This window comes from Oncorhynchus mykiss, chromosome 4 (assembly GCF_057628025.1).
Source record: "Oncorhynchus mykiss isolate SJ-2025 chromosome 4, ASM5762802v1, whole genome shotgun sequence".
NCBI classification, from domain to species: domain Eukaryota; kingdom Metazoa; phylum Chordata; class Actinopteri; order Salmoniformes; family Salmonidae; genus Oncorhynchus; species Oncorhynchus mykiss.
Window position 1 is genome coordinate 88,300,472 of NC_143025.1, and position 17,951 is coordinate 88,318,422.

The 17,951-nt window shown below is 45.6% G+C and overlaps 1 protein-coding gene across 1 annotated transcript in view; it reads left to right on the forward strand.

The window, feature by feature from the left end:
• LOC110521105 (signal-induced proliferation-associated 1-like protein 1) overlaps window positions 1-17,951 on the forward strand; it is a 156,323-nt gene that overhangs the window by 62,600 nt on the left and 75,772 nt on the right.

Below are 17,951 nucleotides of genomic sequence, written 5' to 3' on the forward strand. Positions count from 1 at the left end.
GTTAAGGGGATTGTTTATGACTGACGGTTAAGGGGATTGTTTATGACTGACGGTTAAAGGGATTGTATTGTTTATGACTGACAGTTAAAGGGATTGTATTGTTTATGACTGACAGTTAAAGGGATTGTTTATGACTGACGGTTAAGGGGATTGTTTATGACTGACGGTTAATTAAAGGGATTGTTTATGACTGACGGTTAAAGGGATTATTTATGACTGACTGTTAATTAAAGGGATTGTTTATGACTGACTGTTAATTAAAGGGATTATTTGTGACTGACGGTTAAGGGGATTGTTCTCATAAACAATCCCTTTATGCGGCTCTCTGAGCAGGGTTTTAAATTCACTGTAGATTCTAGCACTGGGCAGCAGGTAGCCTAGCAGTTAAGAGAGTTGGGCCAGTAACCCGAAAGGTCACTGTTCACCTAGTTGGCTCTGGGGATTCAAACCAATCTGTCAATGTGCCCTTGAGCTAGAGCGCCAAGTCACTAGAGCGCCAAGTCACTAGAGCGCCAAGTCACTAGAGCGCCAAGTCACTAGAGCGCCAAGTCACTAGAGCGCTAAGTCACTAGAGCACTTAACTTGAATCCCTCCTGTAAATGGCTCTGGATAAGAGCGTCTGCAAAGTGGCCGAAATGTTAAATGGTTGGTTGTCAAGGATACTGCTGTGCTGTTCTGTTTCCTCTGGCATGGTAGATGGGGTTTCGAAGAGTTCCTATTCCTATCTTGGATCGGTGGGATGTTTATTATGTGAAGTAAAGTGTTTTAAAAAAAATAATTATTAGAAATTGTGTCTCTGTCGTATTTAAATCCAGTAATAACTAGTAAAAAGGAAAGGAGAGCTATTGAGAATTTTCCCATCTACCCAAATGGCTGTTAGATGTCCTCTCTCCCTCCGCTCAACCACTTCACAACCAACCGCTTTTCATCTCAGCAGAACAGAACACCTTTTACAAAGACTCATGGGGCTTTTAGAACAATAACACTTGTGTTTTTACGGGAGGAAAGTAGTGAGTAGGCGACCCTCATCTTCTCTTATCGAGGTAGAATAGCATGTAGTGTTCCCTGACAAATGCTATCCTCCTCCTCCCAACTTTGCTGGCGCTGCTGTCTTGGAGAGCTGCTATCCTCCTCCTCCTCACCCTCCTTCTCCTCCTCCTCACCCTCCTTCTCCTCCTCACCCTCCTCATCCTCCTCCTCCCCCTCCTCCTCCCCCTCCTCCTCCTCCTCCTCACCCTCCTTCTCCTCCTCACCCTCCTTCTCCTCCTCCTCACCCTCCTTCTCCTCCTCCTCACCCTCCTCATCCTCCTCCTCCCCCTCCTCATCCTCCTCCTCCCCCTCCTCCTCCTCACCCTCCTTCTCCTCACCCTGCTCCTCCTCCTCCTCCTCCTCCTCCTCCTCCTCCTCCTCCTCCTCCCCCTCCTCCTCCCAGCTTTGCTGGAGCTGCTGTCTCGGAGAGCTGCTATCCTCCTCCTCCTCACCCCCCCCTCCTCCTCCTCCTCCTCCCAGCTTTGCTGGAGCTGCTGTCTCGGAGAGCTGCTATCCTCCTCCTCCTCACCCCCCCCTCCTCCTCCTCCTCCTCCCAGCTTTGCTGGAGCTGCTGTCTCGGAGAGCTGCTATCCTCCTCCTCACCCTCCACCACCTCCACCTCACCCTCCTCCTCCTCCTCCTCCTCCTCACCCTCCTCCTCCTCCTCCTCACCCTCCTCCTCCTCCTCCTCCTCCTCCTCCTCCTCACCCTCCTCCTCCTCCTCCTCCTCCTCACACTGTACTCTACATTGGAAGCAGAGAGAGACAGAGTAGGGAAAGTAGGTGAAATGGGGAACTATAGAATAAACAACATGAGCTGGCGCACACCCATAAAAAATATATGTTGTGTGGAGGTGCTGATTAACGGCGAATAAACTATCGAACATAGAGTCAGTCACACACTCTAAATATAAACTCAGTCATTTATTGGGTAAATCACCAACGTTTTCAGCCATCACTGTGTCTTCTTCAGGGTAATGTCATGGATACATGAACCAGGTTATGGAGACAAACTAATTGCACTGTTTGTTTACATAACATCATGTATTCATGCCATTACCCTGAAGAAGGCACAGTGATGCCTGAAAACCTTGGTGATTTACCCAATAAATGACTGGGAAATGGGAAATGGTCATAATGTTTTTTCTTAATTAGTGGTGGTAAAATATGAAGCATGATTCAGGTCTACAGACGGACACGGATAACAGTGGAAACGCCGAGATGAGCTTCCTGGGTCGTCCGTATCATCTGTCTATCACAGGCCAACATGGACGTAGTCGTGCTCTCCAAATGTATAACTAGGATGAGATATAGATTTACGGCCGGGTTCTTTTTTTTCCCATTCTCCTCCCTGAGAGAGTGGACGGCTACGCAGAGCCATTATTCTGCTGAACACTGTGATTAGGGCTTGTCTAGCGTGACACACTGCTCTTCCTGCCTTTCGCTAGCCTCTACCCGGGGGGTAATGAGAAGGCTTTGATTTGAGCCTGGTGCTGGTGACAGTTTCTGCGTGTGTGTTCAGACTACAGAATGCCTCTTGAGTTAGTCACACGGACAGACAGCTGGGAGAATGGGATGTTTTTTTTTGACAGGTGTGTGTGTCTTTTGGAAGAGTGGTGATGGGAAAAGAGATCAGGGTGTTAATGGGATCAACCTAGAGCCCAAGTGCATTGTGGTTAACCACAGGCTGAAAGGTGTTTAGACCTCACGTCCATCAGACCAATCATACACTTAAAACGCAGGTTTCTAGCCCAGCTGCAGGGAGTCTTTAATCTGTTGTTAGTAATGTTTTTTTTAAACAGATTTTGGACAAGGGATCCGTGAAGTAAGTTGAGGCTGTATATATTTTTTTACTTTTCAGATTTAAACTTAAATCCACGTTAACCACCTATGTCAAATTATATTGATATATCTGGTGGTGTTGGTTATAGGAGCGCTGGTCTCTCTGCATTACAGGAGGAGCGCTGGTCTATCTGCATTACAGGAGGAGCGCTGGTCTATCTGCATTACAGGAGGAGCGCTGGTCTCTCAGCATTACAGGAGGAGCGCTGGTCTCTCAGCATTACAGGAGGAGCGCTGGTCTCTCAGCATTACAGGAGGAGCGCTGGTCTCTCAGCATTACAGGAGGAGCGCTGGTCTCTCAGCATTACAGGAGGACAGCTGGTCTCTCTGCATTACAGGAGGACAGCTGGTGGTGTTGGTTATAGGAGCGCTGGTCTCTGCATTACAGGAGGAGATCTGGTGGTGTTGGTTATAGGGGTGCTGGTCTCTGCATTACAGGAGGACAGCTGGTCTCTCTGCATTACAGGAGGACAGCTGGTCTCTCTGCATTACAGGAGGACAGCTGGTCTCTCAGTTTCACACCACCTCCGTTGATAACACCTTCCCGGAACGTCTGTGGGGAGATGAATAATGTTCTCGTCTAGGTGAAATAAAGACATTGGTGATTTAAAATGCAGCCCTGTTCTCCCTCGCTCCCATAAGCAGTTGATTATACTCCCATCGGTAAGCATTGTGATAATGTTAACGTCTGAACAAAGGGATGAACTTGAAGGCATAACCCAATGATTATTCTATCAGCCCAACATACACAGTACATCTAAACTCAGCAAGAAACGTCCAGCAAGTTCCCGGACATTTCTGGGGGGGAATGGCCCTAGCCCTCACCCTCCGATCCAACAGGTCCCAGACATGTCTGGGGGGAATGGCCCTAGCCCTCACCCTCCGATCCAACAGGTCCCAGACATTTCTGGGGAGAATGGCCCTAGCCCTCACCCTCCGATCCAACAGGTCCCAGACGTGCTCAATGGGATTGAGATCTGGGCTCTTCACTGGCCATGGCAGAACACTGACATTCCTGTCTTGCAGGAAATCAGGCACATAACGAGCAGTATGGTTGGTGGCATTGTCATGCTGGAGCGTCATGTCAGGATGAGCCTGCAGGAAGGGTACCACATGAGGGAGGAGGATGTCTTCCCTGTAACGCACAGCGTTGAGATTGCCTGCAATGACGACAAGCTCAGTCTAATGATGCTGTGACACACCGCCCCAGACCATGACGGACCCTCCACCTCCAAATCGATCCCGCTCCAGAGTACAGGCCTCGGTGTAACGCTAATTTGTCAGTGAAGAGCACTTTTTGTCAGTCCTGTCTGGTCCAGCGATGGTGGGTTTGTGCTCATAGGCACCATTGTTGCTGGTGATGTCTGGTGAGGACCTGCCTTACAACAGGTCTACAAGCCCTCAGTCCAATCTCTCTCAGCTTATGGCGGACAGTCTAAACACTGATGGAACACTGTGTTTTGGAGCACTGTGTGTTCCTGGTGTAACTCGGGCAGTTGCTGTTGCCATCCTGTACCTGTCCCGCAGGTATGATGTTCAGATGTAGCGATCCTGTGCAGGTGTTGCCACTGCGAGGACTATCATCTGTCCATCCTGTCTCAATGTAGCGCTGTCTTAGGCGTCACACAGTACGGACATTGCAATTTATTGCCCTGGTCACATCTGCAGTCCTCATGCCTCCTTGCAGCATACCTAAGGCATGTTCACGCAGATGAGCAGGGACCCTGGGCATCTCTCTTTTGGTGTTTTTTCAGAGTCAGTATAAAGGCCTCTTTTGTGTTTTAAGTTTTCGTAACTGTGACCTTAATTGCCTACCGTCTGTAAGCTGTTAGTGTCTTAACGACCGTTCCACAGGTGCATGTCCATTAATTGTTTATGGTTCATTGAACAAGCATGGGAAACAGTATTTAAACCCTATCAAAGATAATTTAAAGACAGGGTCCTGAAAATGGACGTCTCTTTTTTTGCTGAGTTTATCTGTATAACTCTGGGGCTCATGTGGGAGGAGGGGCAGTGGGAGGAGGGGCAGTGGGCTTCTTGTTCAGGATGAGAGCTACAGAATCAGACCTCATTGACGCCATTTATGTCTTCATGTAAAACCTCCTTCTACCCAGCCTCTGGTGTTGTCACTCTGTCTTCATGTAAAACCTCCTCCTTCTACCCAGCCTCTGGTGTTGTCACACTGTCTTCATGTAAAACATCCTCCTTCTACCCAGCCTCTGGTGTCGTCACACTGTCTTCATGTAAAACCTCCTCCTTCTACCCAGCCTCTGGTGTTGTCACTCTGTCTTCATGTAAAACCTCCTCCTCTTACCCAGTCTCTGGTGTTGTCACTCTGTCTTCATGTAAAACCTCCTCCTCCTACCCAGCCTCTGGTGTTGTCACTCTGTCTTCATGTAAAACCTCCTCCTACCCAGCCTCTGGTGTTGTCACTCTGTCTTCATGTAAAACCTCCTCCTCCTACCCAGCCTCTGGTGTTGTCACTCTGTCTTCATGTAAAACCTCCTCCTCCTACCCAGCCTCTGGTGTTGTCACACTGTCTTCATGTAAAACCTCCTCCTCTTACCCAGCCTCTGGTGTTGTCACTCTGTCTTCATGTAAAACCTCTTCCTACTACCCAGCTTCTGGTGTCGTCACACTGTCTTCATGTAAAACCTCCTCCTTCTACCCAGCCTCTGGTGTTGTCACTCTGTCTTCATGTAAAACCTCTTCCTATTACCCAGCCTCTGGTGTCGTCACACTGTCTTCATGTAAAACCTCCTCCTCCCACCCAGCCTCTGGTGTCATATTGTCACACTGTTTGTCAAGTGATGTATTCTGTTGAGGAATGCCCTACTAACAGTGTATTCTGTTGAGGAATGCCCTACTAACAGTGTATTCTGTTGAGGAATGCCCTACTAACAGTGTATTCTGTTGAGGAATGCCCTACTAACAGTGTATTCTGTTGAGGAATGCCCTACTAACAGTGTATTCTGTTGAGGAATGCCCTACTAACAGTGTATTCTGTTGAGGAATGCCCTACTAACAGTGTATTCTGTTTAGGAATGCCCTACTAACAGTGTATTCTGTTGAGGAATGCCCTACTAACAGTGTATTCTGTTGAGGAATGCCCTACTGACAGTGTATTCTGTCCCAGACACAGTGACCTATTGTTCCTCTCTGACACGCCACACAACAGACCCTTTGTCTGAAACAACCTTTTTTTGAACCGTAGTCCGTGGCAGTTACAGAGAGAGGACCCCTTTTGGCTGACACAGCGTGCCTGAGCTAAAAACACACAACACTCACCACGCTGCTGCTTCCCCATGAGCTCCATGGAGAAGGACTCCCTTCCCTCAGTCATCCCCATGAGCTCCATGGAGAAGGACTCCCTTCCCTCAGTCTTCCCCATGAGCTCCATGGAGAAGGACTCCCTTCCCTCAGTCTTCCCCATGAGCTCCAAGGAGAAGGACTCCCTTCCCTCAGTCTTCCCCATCAGCTCCATGGAGAAGGACTCCCTTCCCTCAGTCTTCCCCATGAGCTCCATGGAGAAGGACTCCCTTCCCTCAGTCTTCCCCATGAGCTCCATGGAGAAGGACTCCCTTCCCTCAGTCTTCCCCATGAGCTCCATGGAGAAGGACCCCCTTCCCTCAGTCTTCCCCATGAGCTCCATGGAGAAGGACTCCCTTCCCTCAGTCTTCCCCATGAGCTCCAAGGAGAAGGACTCCCTTCCCTCAGTCTTCCCCATGAGCTCCATGGAGAAGGACTCCCTTCCCTCAGTGTAGTAGGCCAGGTGTGTGTCCACACATGATCACTTACTTCAACGGGGACATTTGATTGCACCGTCCAATACAAATAATACCAATAAATACACAATTAATACATTTTAAAAAACACACCAGGGACACAGACATTGAAAGCAGCAACATCATCTATGGAGTAAGTGTTGGTGTCTTTTTTTTTTTAAAAGCCTCGTGGCGTAAAGTCAAAAGGATCTGTGGAAATGTTCTGTTTTGCTCCTAGGTGAGATGATAAATCTGTCGGCCATTGCCCTGTATGGCTATGATACAGGGTTATAGGAATGTAATGAGGCCTAGTTGAACCTACACTGTTGTGTTGTAGTTCTCCAGTTGTAAGCTCTGCAGACCAGGTCTGCCCTTTTAGTCTGGCATTGATGTATTGTTTCAGAAGTGTATTGTGGTTGGCTATAGTATTGATAGTGTTGTAATGGTGTATTGTGGTTGGCTATAGTATTGATAGTGTTGTAAGAGTGTATTGTGGGTGGCTATAGTATTGATAGTGTTGTAATGGTGTATTGTGGTTGGCTATAGTATTGATAGTGTTGTAATGGTGTATTGTGGTTGGCTATAGTATTGATAGTGTTCTAATGGTGTATTGTGGTTGGCTATAGTATTAATACAGTGTTGTAATGGTGTATTGTGGTTGGCTATAGTATTGATACAGTGTTGTAATGGTGTATTGTGGTTGGCTATAGTATTGATAGTGTTGTAATGGTGTATTGTGGGTGGCTATAGTATTAATACAGTGTTTTAAGAGTGTATTGTGGTTGGCTATAGTATTGATAGTGTTGTAATGGTGTATTGTGGTTGGCTATAGTGTTGATAGTGTTGTAATGGTGTATTGTGGTTGGCTATAGTATTGATAGTGTTGTAATGGTGTATTGTGGTTGGCTATAGTGTTGTAAGAGTGTATTGTGGTTGGCTATAGTATTAATACAGTGTTGTAAGAGTGTATTGTGGTTGGCTATAGTATTGATAGTGTTGTAATGGTGTATTGTGGTTGGCTATAGTATTAATACAGTGTTTTAAGAGTGTATTGTGGTTGGCTATAGTATTGATACAGTGTTGTAATGGTGTATTGTGGTTGGCTATAGTATTGATAGTGTTGTAATGGTGTATTGTGGTTGGCTATAGTATTGATAGTGTTGTAATGGTGTATTGTGGTTGGCTATAGTATTGATAGTGTTGTAATGGTGTATTGTGGGTGGCTATAGTATCGATAGTGTTGTAAGAGTGTATTGTGGTTGGCTATAGTATTGATAGTGTTGTAATGGTGTATTGTGGTTTGCTATAGAGTGTTAAGTGTATTGTGGTTGGCTATAGTATTAATACAGTGTTGTAAGAGTGTATTGTGGTTGGCTATAGTATTGATAGTGTTGTAATGGTGTATTGTGGTTGGCTATAGTATTAATACATTGTTTTAAGAGTGTATTGTGGTTGGCTATAGAATTGATACAGTGTTGTAATGGTGTATTGTGGTTGGCTATAGTATTGATAGTGTTGTAATGGTGTATTGTGGGTGGCTATAGTATTGATAGTGTTGTAATGGTGTATTGTGGTTGGCTATAGTATTAATACAGTGTTGTAAGAGTGTATTGTGGTTGGCTATAGTATTGATAGTGTTGTAATGGTGTATTGTGGTTGGCTATAGTGTTGTAAGAGTGTATTGTGGTTGGCTATAGTATTGATAGTGTTGTAATGGTGTATTGTGGGTGGCTATAGTATTGATAGTGTTGTAATGGTGTATTGTGGTTGGCTATAGTATTAATACAGTGTTGTAAGAGTGTATTGTGGTTGGCTATAGTATTGATAGTGTTGTAATGGTGTATTGTGGTTGGCTATAGTGTTGTAGGAGTGTATTGTGGTTGGCTATAGTATTGATAGTGTTGTAATGGTGTATTGTGGTTGGCTATAGTATTAATACAGTGTTGTAAGAGTGTATTGTGGTTGGCTATAGTATTGATAGTGTTGTAATGGTGTATTGTGGTTGGCTATAGTATTGATACAGTGTTGTAATAGTGTATTGTGGTTGGCTATAGTGTTGTAAGAGTGTATTGTGGTTGGCTATAGCATTGATAGTGTTGTAAGAGTGTATTGTGGTTGGCTATAGTGTTGATAGTGTTGTAAGAGTGTATTGTGGTTGGCTATAGTATTGATACAGTGTTGTAATGGTGTATTGTGGTTGGCTATAGTATTGATAGTGTTGTAATAGTGTATTGTGCTTGGCTATAGTATTGATACAGTGTTGTAATAGTGTATTGTGGTTGGCTATAATATTGATAGTGTTGTAAGAGTGTACTGTGGTTGGCTATAGTATTGATAGTGTTGTAAGAGTGTATTGTGGTTGGCTATAGTATTGATAGTGTATTGTGGTTGGCTATAGTATTGATACAGTGTTGTAATGGTGTATTGTGGTTGGCTATAGTATTGATAGTGTTGTAATAGTGTATTGTGGTTGGCTATAGTATTGATAGTGTTGTAATAGTGTATTCTGATTGTCTATAATATTGATACAGTGTTGTAAGAGTGTATTGTGGTTGGCTATAGTATTGATAGTGTTGAAAGAGTGTATTGTGGTTGGCTATAGTATTGATAGTGTTGTAATAGTGTATTCTGATTGTCTATAATATTGATAGTGTTGTAAGAGTGTACTGTGGTTGGCTATAGTATTGATACAGTGTTGTAAGAGTGTATTGTGGTTGGCTATAGTATTGATAGTGTTGAAAGAGTGTATTGTGGTTGGCTATAGTATTGAAAGTGTATTGTGGTTGGCTATAGTATTGATACTGTTGTAAGAGTGTATTGTGGTTGGCTATAGTGTTGATAGTGTTGTAATGGTGTATTGTGGTTGGCTATAGTATTGATGATAATGTTGTAAGAGTGTACTGTGGTTGGCTATAGTATTGATAGTGTTGTAAGAGTATACTGTGGTTGGCTATAGTATTGATAGTGTTGTAATGGTGTATTGTGATTGGCTATATTATTGATAGTGTTGAAAGAGTGTATTGTGGTTGGCTATAGTGTTGTAAGAGTGCATTGTGGTTAGCTATAGTATTGATAGTGTTGTAATAGTGTATTGTGCTTGGCTATAGTATTGATACAGTGTTGTACGAGTGTATTGTAGTCCTTCATGATGTGAGAATGTGCCTGAGGAATCTAGATCTGTCTCCTGTTTCCCAGATGAGAGAAGAGGTCTCTGTCGACTGACGCTAGCCATGCTGGCTGACTCCATCGCTCTCCTGCTCTTTCACTCTGTCCATCTGCTATTTAATCCGGTCCATCTTTCCATCTCTCTGCATCACTCTCTGTCTCCCACACACACTCTCTCTGTCGCTCTTTCTCTCTCTCTCTATCTCCCACACACTCACTCTCTGTCGCTCTCTCTCTCCTCTCTCTCTCTTTCTCTCTCTCTCTCTCTTTCTCTCTCTCTCTTTCTCTCTCTCTCTTTCTCAGCTAGAAGCCTCGCTGTTCATCACCTAGTACATTGGACAGGAACCACAATATATATAACTCTGAAATGCAGAGGAGCTCAGCTTTACCTTATTCCAGTAAATGATCTAAGATAAGATGCTCTTGAAGAGTGATCGTGAACTTTGCATATCAGCCTTTATAAATAGCATTTCTGTTCTGTTTGAACCCCACTGAGGTTTGCCCTGTCGGTCTGTTCTGAACAACACGTCCCATTTCAAAAAGTGTCACTTCCTTAACCTGGGAGGGGAACAGGAAGTGACATAGTGTGCTACGTTTCCGGTGTTGACGGTGTTATACCGACTCTAGCCCTGCCTCTTTCTCCCAGCGGATGAAGATATGCTATTGGCTAGCCTACAGTACCTGACGTCTGCTTGGTCGACCGGCGAGTCAGAGATACGGAAACTGTCATTCCATGTAGACTTGAAACTTTTGAGAACAATTTAAAGGTGAAACTTTTGGTTCAAATGGTGGTCATTTGAAAAGTCTGTATTTCTATGGGCCTGTCCAGGATTGAACGATGAAACAGCTGGCTTCAACATAGCAGAGCCTCCCGTACAGAGCCTCCCGTACAGAGCCTCCCGTACAGAGCCTCCCGTACAGAGCCGACCATACACATCCTTGGCCTTGTATAGAGCGGAATCTATTGACACACAGGCTAACACAACCTGACCTCTATTGCATATCAGCTCTGGACAAGACTAGCAGTCAGAGCAGGTGGCTTCTACATAGCCGAACGTACGACCTTTCACCTCACTGTTGCAACACATCTGAGCCGACCATACACAACCGCTGCCCCTTACATTACGGAGTCTATTGACACCCTACGGGGGGGATAGCTGGCTTTAACAGTGTATAGCTGACAATACAACCGTTCCTCACGGATACACAGGGAAGTTCACCTCGATGGTGTTTTGACCTCATCTGAGATGGTCTGTATCCAAGCAACACATAAGATCACATGCAATGTGGACATGTAGGAACCATAATGCATTGTGTCCAATAGGCCTCCATCAGTCTGTGTCCAATAGGCCTCCATCAGTCTGTGTCCAATAGGCCTCCATCAGTCTGTGTCCAATAGGCCTCCATCAGTCTGTGTCCAATAGGCCTCCATCAGTCTGTGTCCAATAGGCCTCCATCAGTCTGTGTCCAATAGGCCTCCATCAGTCTGTGTCCAATAGGCCTCCATCAGTCTGTGTCCAATAGGCCTCCATCAGTCTGTCCAATAGGCCTCCATCAGTCTGTGTCCAATAGGCCTCCATCAGTCTGTGTCCAATAGGCCTCTATCAGTCTGTCCAATAGGCCTCCATCAGTCTGTCCAATAGGCCTCCATCAGTCTTTCCAATAGGCCTCCCATCAGTCTGTCCAATAGGCCTCCCATCAGTCTGTCCAATAGGCCTCCCATCAGTCTGTCCAATAGGCCTCCCATCAGTCTGTCCAATAGGCCTCCCATCAGTCTGTCCAATAGGCCTCCCATCAGTCTGTCCAATAGGCCTCCCATCAGTCTGTCCAATAGGCCTCCCATCAGTCTGTCCAATAGGCCTCCCATCAGTCTGTCCAATAGGCCTCCCATCAGTCTGTCCAATAGGCCTCCCATCAGTCTGTCCAATAGGCCTCCCATCAGTCTGTCCAATAGGCCTCCCATCAGTCTGTCCAATAGGCCTCCCATCAGTCTGTCCAATAGGCCTCCCATCAGTCTGTCCAATAGGCCTCCCATCAGTCTGTCCAATAGGCCTCCCATCAGTCTGTCCAATAGGCCTCCCATCAGTCTGTCCAATAGGCCTCCCATCAGTCTGTCCAATAGGCCTCCCATCAGTCTGTCCAATAGGCCTCCCATTAGTCTGCCAATAGGCTTCCCATCAGTCTGTCCAATAGGCTTCCCATCAGTCTGTCCAATAGGCCTCCCATCAGTCTGTCCAATAGGCCTCCCATCAGTCTGTCCAATAGGTCTCCCATCAGTCTGTCCAATAGGCCTCCCATCAGTCTGTCCAATAGGTCTCCCATCAGTCTGTCCAATAGGCCTCCCATCAGTCTGTCCAATAGGCCTCCCATCAGTCTGTCCAATAGGTCTCCCATCAGTCTGTCCAATAGGCCTCCCATCAGTCTGTGTCCATTTAGGTCTCCATCAGTCTGTGTAACATGTTGTGATGTGTCTGTCTTTGTTCAACCAACAGCCTTCAGGTATCCTATTAAAACATCAACATCTTCTCTCATTCACCCACCATGACAGCATCCCAAATGGGCAGGATGCATCCCTATCAGTCTGTGTCCAAATGGGCAGGATGCATCCCTATCAGCCTGTGCCCAAATGGAATCCTGTTCCCAATATATAGTGTACTACTGGCCCAGAGCCCTATGAGCCCTGGTCAAAAGTAGTGCACTATTGGCCCAGAGCCCAAAAGTAGTGCACTTAATAGGGAAAAGGGAGCCATTTGGGATGCTGTCTGACTCGGAGGCTTCAAAACATGAGGACAACGTAGTCACAGACAGACCTGGTATGTCCCGCTCTTCTCTTCACTGGCACCACAGTTCGCACTGTCAGTGCTGCACTGATACAGTATAGAACACACACTATGGCCACACAGAGCCACATAGACACCATTTTGGAGATCACTCACTCAGGTTTTTTTTTTTTTATACCAAACTCTGTCCACGTTTTGGTTTTTGCCCTAGCACTACAAAGCTGATTCAAATAACTAACTCATCATCAAGCTTTGATTATTTGAGTCAGCTGTGTAGTGCTGAGGCAAAACCAAGATGTGTACCCAGTGGGGGACCCAGGACCGAGTTTGGGAAACTCTGCTCTAAATAGTGATTCAAGTAGCTAGATACACCTGTCTGGTCCTGGCTGGTCCTCATTACAGTAGCTAGATACACCTGGCTGGTCCTCATTACAGTAGCTAGATACACCTCTATGGTCCTCAGTACAGTAGCTAGATGCACCTCTATGGTCCTGGCTGGTCCTCATTACAGTAGCTAGATACACCTCTATGGTCCTCATTACAGTAGCTAGATACACCTCTATGGTCCTCATTACAGTAGCTAGATACACCTCTATGGTCCTCAGTACAGTAGCTAGATGCACCTCTATGGTCCTCAGTACAGTAGCTAGATACACCTCTATGGTCCTCAGTACAGTAGCTAGATACACATCTCTGGTCCTCAGTACAGTAGCTAGATACACCTCTATGGTCCTCAGTACAGTAGCTAGATACACCTCTATGGTCCTGACTGGTCCTCATTACAGTAGCTAGATACACCTCTATGGTCCTCAGTACAGTAGCTAGATACACCTCTATGGTCCTCATTACAGTAGCTAGATACACCTCTATGGTCCTGGCTGGTCCTCATTACAGTAGCTAGATACACCTCTATGGTCCTCAGTACAGTAGCTAGATAAACCTCTATGGTCCTCAGTACAGTAGCTAGATGCACCTCTATGGTCCTGGCTGGTCCTCATTACAGTAGCTAGATACGCCTCTATGGTCCTCATTACAGTAGCTAGATACACCTCTATGGTCCTCATTACAGTAGCTAGATACACCTCTATGGTCCTCAGTACAGTAGCTAGATGCACCTCTATGGTCCTGGCTGGTCCTCATTACAGTAGCTAGATACACCTCTATGGTCCTCAGTACAGTAGCTAGATACACCTCTATGGTCCTCAGTACAGTAGCTAGATACACCTCTATGGTCCTCATTACAGTAGCTAGATACACCTCTATGGTCCTCAGTACAGTAGCTAGATGCACCTCTATGGTCCTGGCTGGTCCTCATTACAGTAGCTAGATACACCTCTATGGTCCTCAGTACAGTAGCTAGATACACCTCTATGGTCCTCGGTACAAGAGCTAGATACACCTCTATGGTCCTCATTACAGTAGCTAGATACACCTCTATGGTCCTCAGTACAGTAGCTAGATGCACCTCTATGGTCCTGACTGGTCCTCATTACAGTAGCTAGATACACCTCTATGGTCCTCAGTACAGTAGCTAGATACACCTCTATGGTCCTCAGTACAGTAGCTAGATACACCTCTATGGTCCTCAGTACAGTAGCTAGATACACCTCTATGGTCCTCATTACAGTAGCTAGATACACCTCTATGGTCCTCAGTACAGTAGCTAGATGCACCTCTATGGTCCTGGCTGGTCCTCATTACAGTAGCTAGATACACCTCTATGGTCCTCAGTACAGTAGCTAGATACACCTCTATGGTCCTCGGTACAAGAGCTAGATACACCTCTCTTCCCTGTCAGGGAACCATCTCTACTATTGTTATGAGGTATTATTCTGCCTTCTTAAAGCTCTTTTCATTGGCAGCATCAGAATCAGCTCTGAACTCTGGCCGTCTACCAAGTTCCCCTTCTCTCGAAGCCTGCTGAAAAGGCTGGAATTAAATGATGCGCTCTCTCTCTCCATCTCTCTCTATCTCCTTCCCAACTCTGTCTTGGATTCTCTCTTTCCCCCTCTTTCTTTGCTTGCCAAGCCAACTCCTGTCAAGCCAACTCCTGTCAAGCCAACACCTGTCAAGCCAACACCTGTCAAGCCAACTCCTGTCAAGCCAACTCCTGTCAAGCCAACTCCTGTCAAGCCAACTCCTGTCAAGCCAACTCCTGTCAAGCCAACTCCTGTCAAGCCAACTCCTGTCAAGCCAACTCCTGTCAAGCCAACTCCTGTCAAGCCAACTCCTCTTTTTGTTAATTACACAATCAAAAGTCTCTCCCCCTCTGTTTCTGTCATTCTCTCTTTTTCTCTCTCTCATTGTCTCTCTCTCTCTCGCTCAGCTATTTCTGTCCCCTCAATGCCGTGCCACCTCACACAGCGTTGCCGACGTGTTGCTAGGGCCCACGGTGGGAGAGCGAGGAGGAAGTGTTTATTTGAGAGGGAGGGGGAGACCAAAACCCAGTTCCACAGCAAACTGACGTTTTAGAGTTCCTGCGGGAGTTCTGATTTGCTCTAGATTAGCTGGTGTGTGTGTGTGTGTGTGTAGTGTGTAGTGTGTGTGTGTGTGTGGCAGAGTGATTGGCTGTGGGAATGCTGGTTGCTGGGTCTTGAACTGACCCATTTCTCCTGTTACTAATGCTATCTTCTACTCTAGTTTCTGGACTTATTTTTACCAGTGTCTGTGATTACTGTTAGCCCTGAAGTGCCACAACGACAACACTAATTGCATTGCTCCTGAAACTTTTAATTAAACCATTTTAATCTCATCTGACAAGTCTCTCTGAGAGTATTGTATGTATTTATCACCGCAGTGAGACACTGTCGTAGTGTTGGCTGGTGGTCTTGACCTGAGTCATGTTCCAAGTTGTACGCACAGTCCTCCTCCACAAAGCTTTCCTCTGCTGTATCCATTCTTACCGAACCTATACCTATTATTACTGTCTATGACTACGTACAGACTACTGCTGCATATCTCTACTGTACTTAGCCTACCACTGTATCTGACTACAGATTTTACCTGGCTAGAATACATGTAGCTGTACTTCTCATGGGAGTGACAGAATGACATCTCAGAGTGCCTAGATCCAGGACATGGGGACCCCTGCAAAAACTATGTCCATTTTTAAAAACGATAAACCGTTGTTACTACTAACCCTCCCTGATTGAAGAGTATTTATCTGCTATCTCTTTAACCCTGGATAGTATTTATCTGATATCTCTCTCTAACTCTGGATAGTATTTATCTGATATCTCTCTCTAACTCTGGATAGTATTTATCTGATATCTCTCTCTAACTCTGGATAGTATTTACAGTAGATATGGGAGATATGTGTAGCACTGCTTTGCTTTATCTTGGCCAGGTCGCAGTTGTAAATGAGAACTTGTTCTCAACTAGCCTACCTGGTTAAATAAAGGTGTTCTCCACTAGCCTACCTGGTTAAATAAAGGTGTTCTCAACTAGCCTACCTGGTTAAATAAAGGTGTTCTCAACTAGCCTACCTGGTTAAATAAAGGTGTTCTCAACTAGTCTACCTGGTTAAATAAAGGTGTTCTCAACTAGTCTACCTGGTTAAATAAAGGTGTTCTCAACTAGCCTACCTGGTTAAATAAAGGTGTTCTCAACTAGTCTACCTGGTTAAATAAAGGTGAAATAAAAAAAATACATTTAAAGTTGATCAAAATTGGGATTTTGTTTTCGAGGTTCTTTGTGGATCTGTGTAATCTGATGGGGAATACGTGCCTCTAAATATGGTCGTACATTTGTCAGGAGGTTAGGGAAGTGGGGCTCTCTGTCTCCCTCGCTCTCTCTCCACCACACTCCCAAAGCCCCATAAGGGAACACGGCTTCTGTAGAACTCAAACAGCCACCCACTCAAAATCAATACTCTTAAAACACCGTCTTCAACTTTGTTGCTTTGGTTCTTATTTATAGATGCTGTGCTTCTCTGCTAAATGGAAGAACCCTTTTCTAAAAAAGGAACACTCTGTCTCTGTGTGTCTGCGTTCTCTCCTGTTGATTTATTCATCTCTGAGAGGTGGATTGCAGCAACGCGACAGTGAGTGTCAGCGTGTTTCTTCCAGCAGTTTCAGCGCCAGCTAAAGTGGTTCACTTAACTCTGTTAATAAACACTGTGTAAGAGGTTGTCATTCGCACTCGTCTTTACACACACACACCAAGTGGCCAATCCCAACTTAAGTCAACGTTTCACTTAATCATTGATGTGAATGGGAGACTGTGAACATGTAAGTGGAAGCTAGGACATCCGGCGCCGATAGAGATGGCCGCCTCGCTTCTAGTCCTTAGGAAACTATGCAGTATTTATTTGTATTTTTTATGTATTATTTCTTACATTGTTACCCCAGGAAATCTTAAGTCTTATTACATAGAGCCGGGAAGAACTATTGGATATAAGAGCAACGTCAACTTACCAACATTACCACCAGGAATACGGCTTTCCCGAAGCGGATCCTCTGTTTAGCCCACCACCCAGGACAATGGATCGGATCCCAGCCGGCGACCCAAAACAACGGTGACGCAGACGGAGCGGTCTTCTGGTCAGGCTCCGTAGACGGGCACATCGCCCACCGCTCCCGAGCATACTACTCGCCAACGTCCAGTCTCTTGACAACCAGGTAGACAAAATTAGAGCAAGGGTTGCCTTCCAGAGAGACTTCAGAGATTGTAACATTCTCTGTTTCATGGAAACATGGCTCAATCAGGATACGTTATCAGAGTCGGCACAGCCACCCGGCTTCTTCACGCATCGCGCCGACAGAAACAACCCTCTTTCTGGTAAGAAGAGGGGCGCGGGGTATGCCTTATGATTAACGAGACGTGGTGTGATCATAACAACATACAGGAACTCAAGTCCTTTTGTTCACCTGACCTAGAATTCCTTACAATCAAATGCCGACCGCATTATCTACCAAGGGAATTCTCTTTGATTATAATCACAGTCGTGTATATCCCCCCCTCAAGCAGACACATCGACGGCCCTGAAAGACCTTCTTTGGACTCTATGTAAACTGGAAACCACATATCCCGAGGCTGCATTTATTGTAGCTGGGGATTTTAACAAGGATAATTTGAAAACAAGGCTTAGACTATACATTTTATCAGCATATCGAATATGCGACCCGGGCTGGTAAAACCCTGGATCATTGTTATTCTAACTTCCGTGACTCATACAAAGCCCTGCCTCGCCCTCCTTTTGGATAAATCAGACCACGACTCCATTTTGTTGCTCCCAGCCTATAGACAGAAACTAAAACAGGAAACGCCCGTGCTCAGGTCTGTTCAATGCTGGTTCGACCAATCGGATTCCATGCTTCAAGATTGCTTCCATCACGTGAACTGGGATATAGCGTCGGACAATAACATTGATG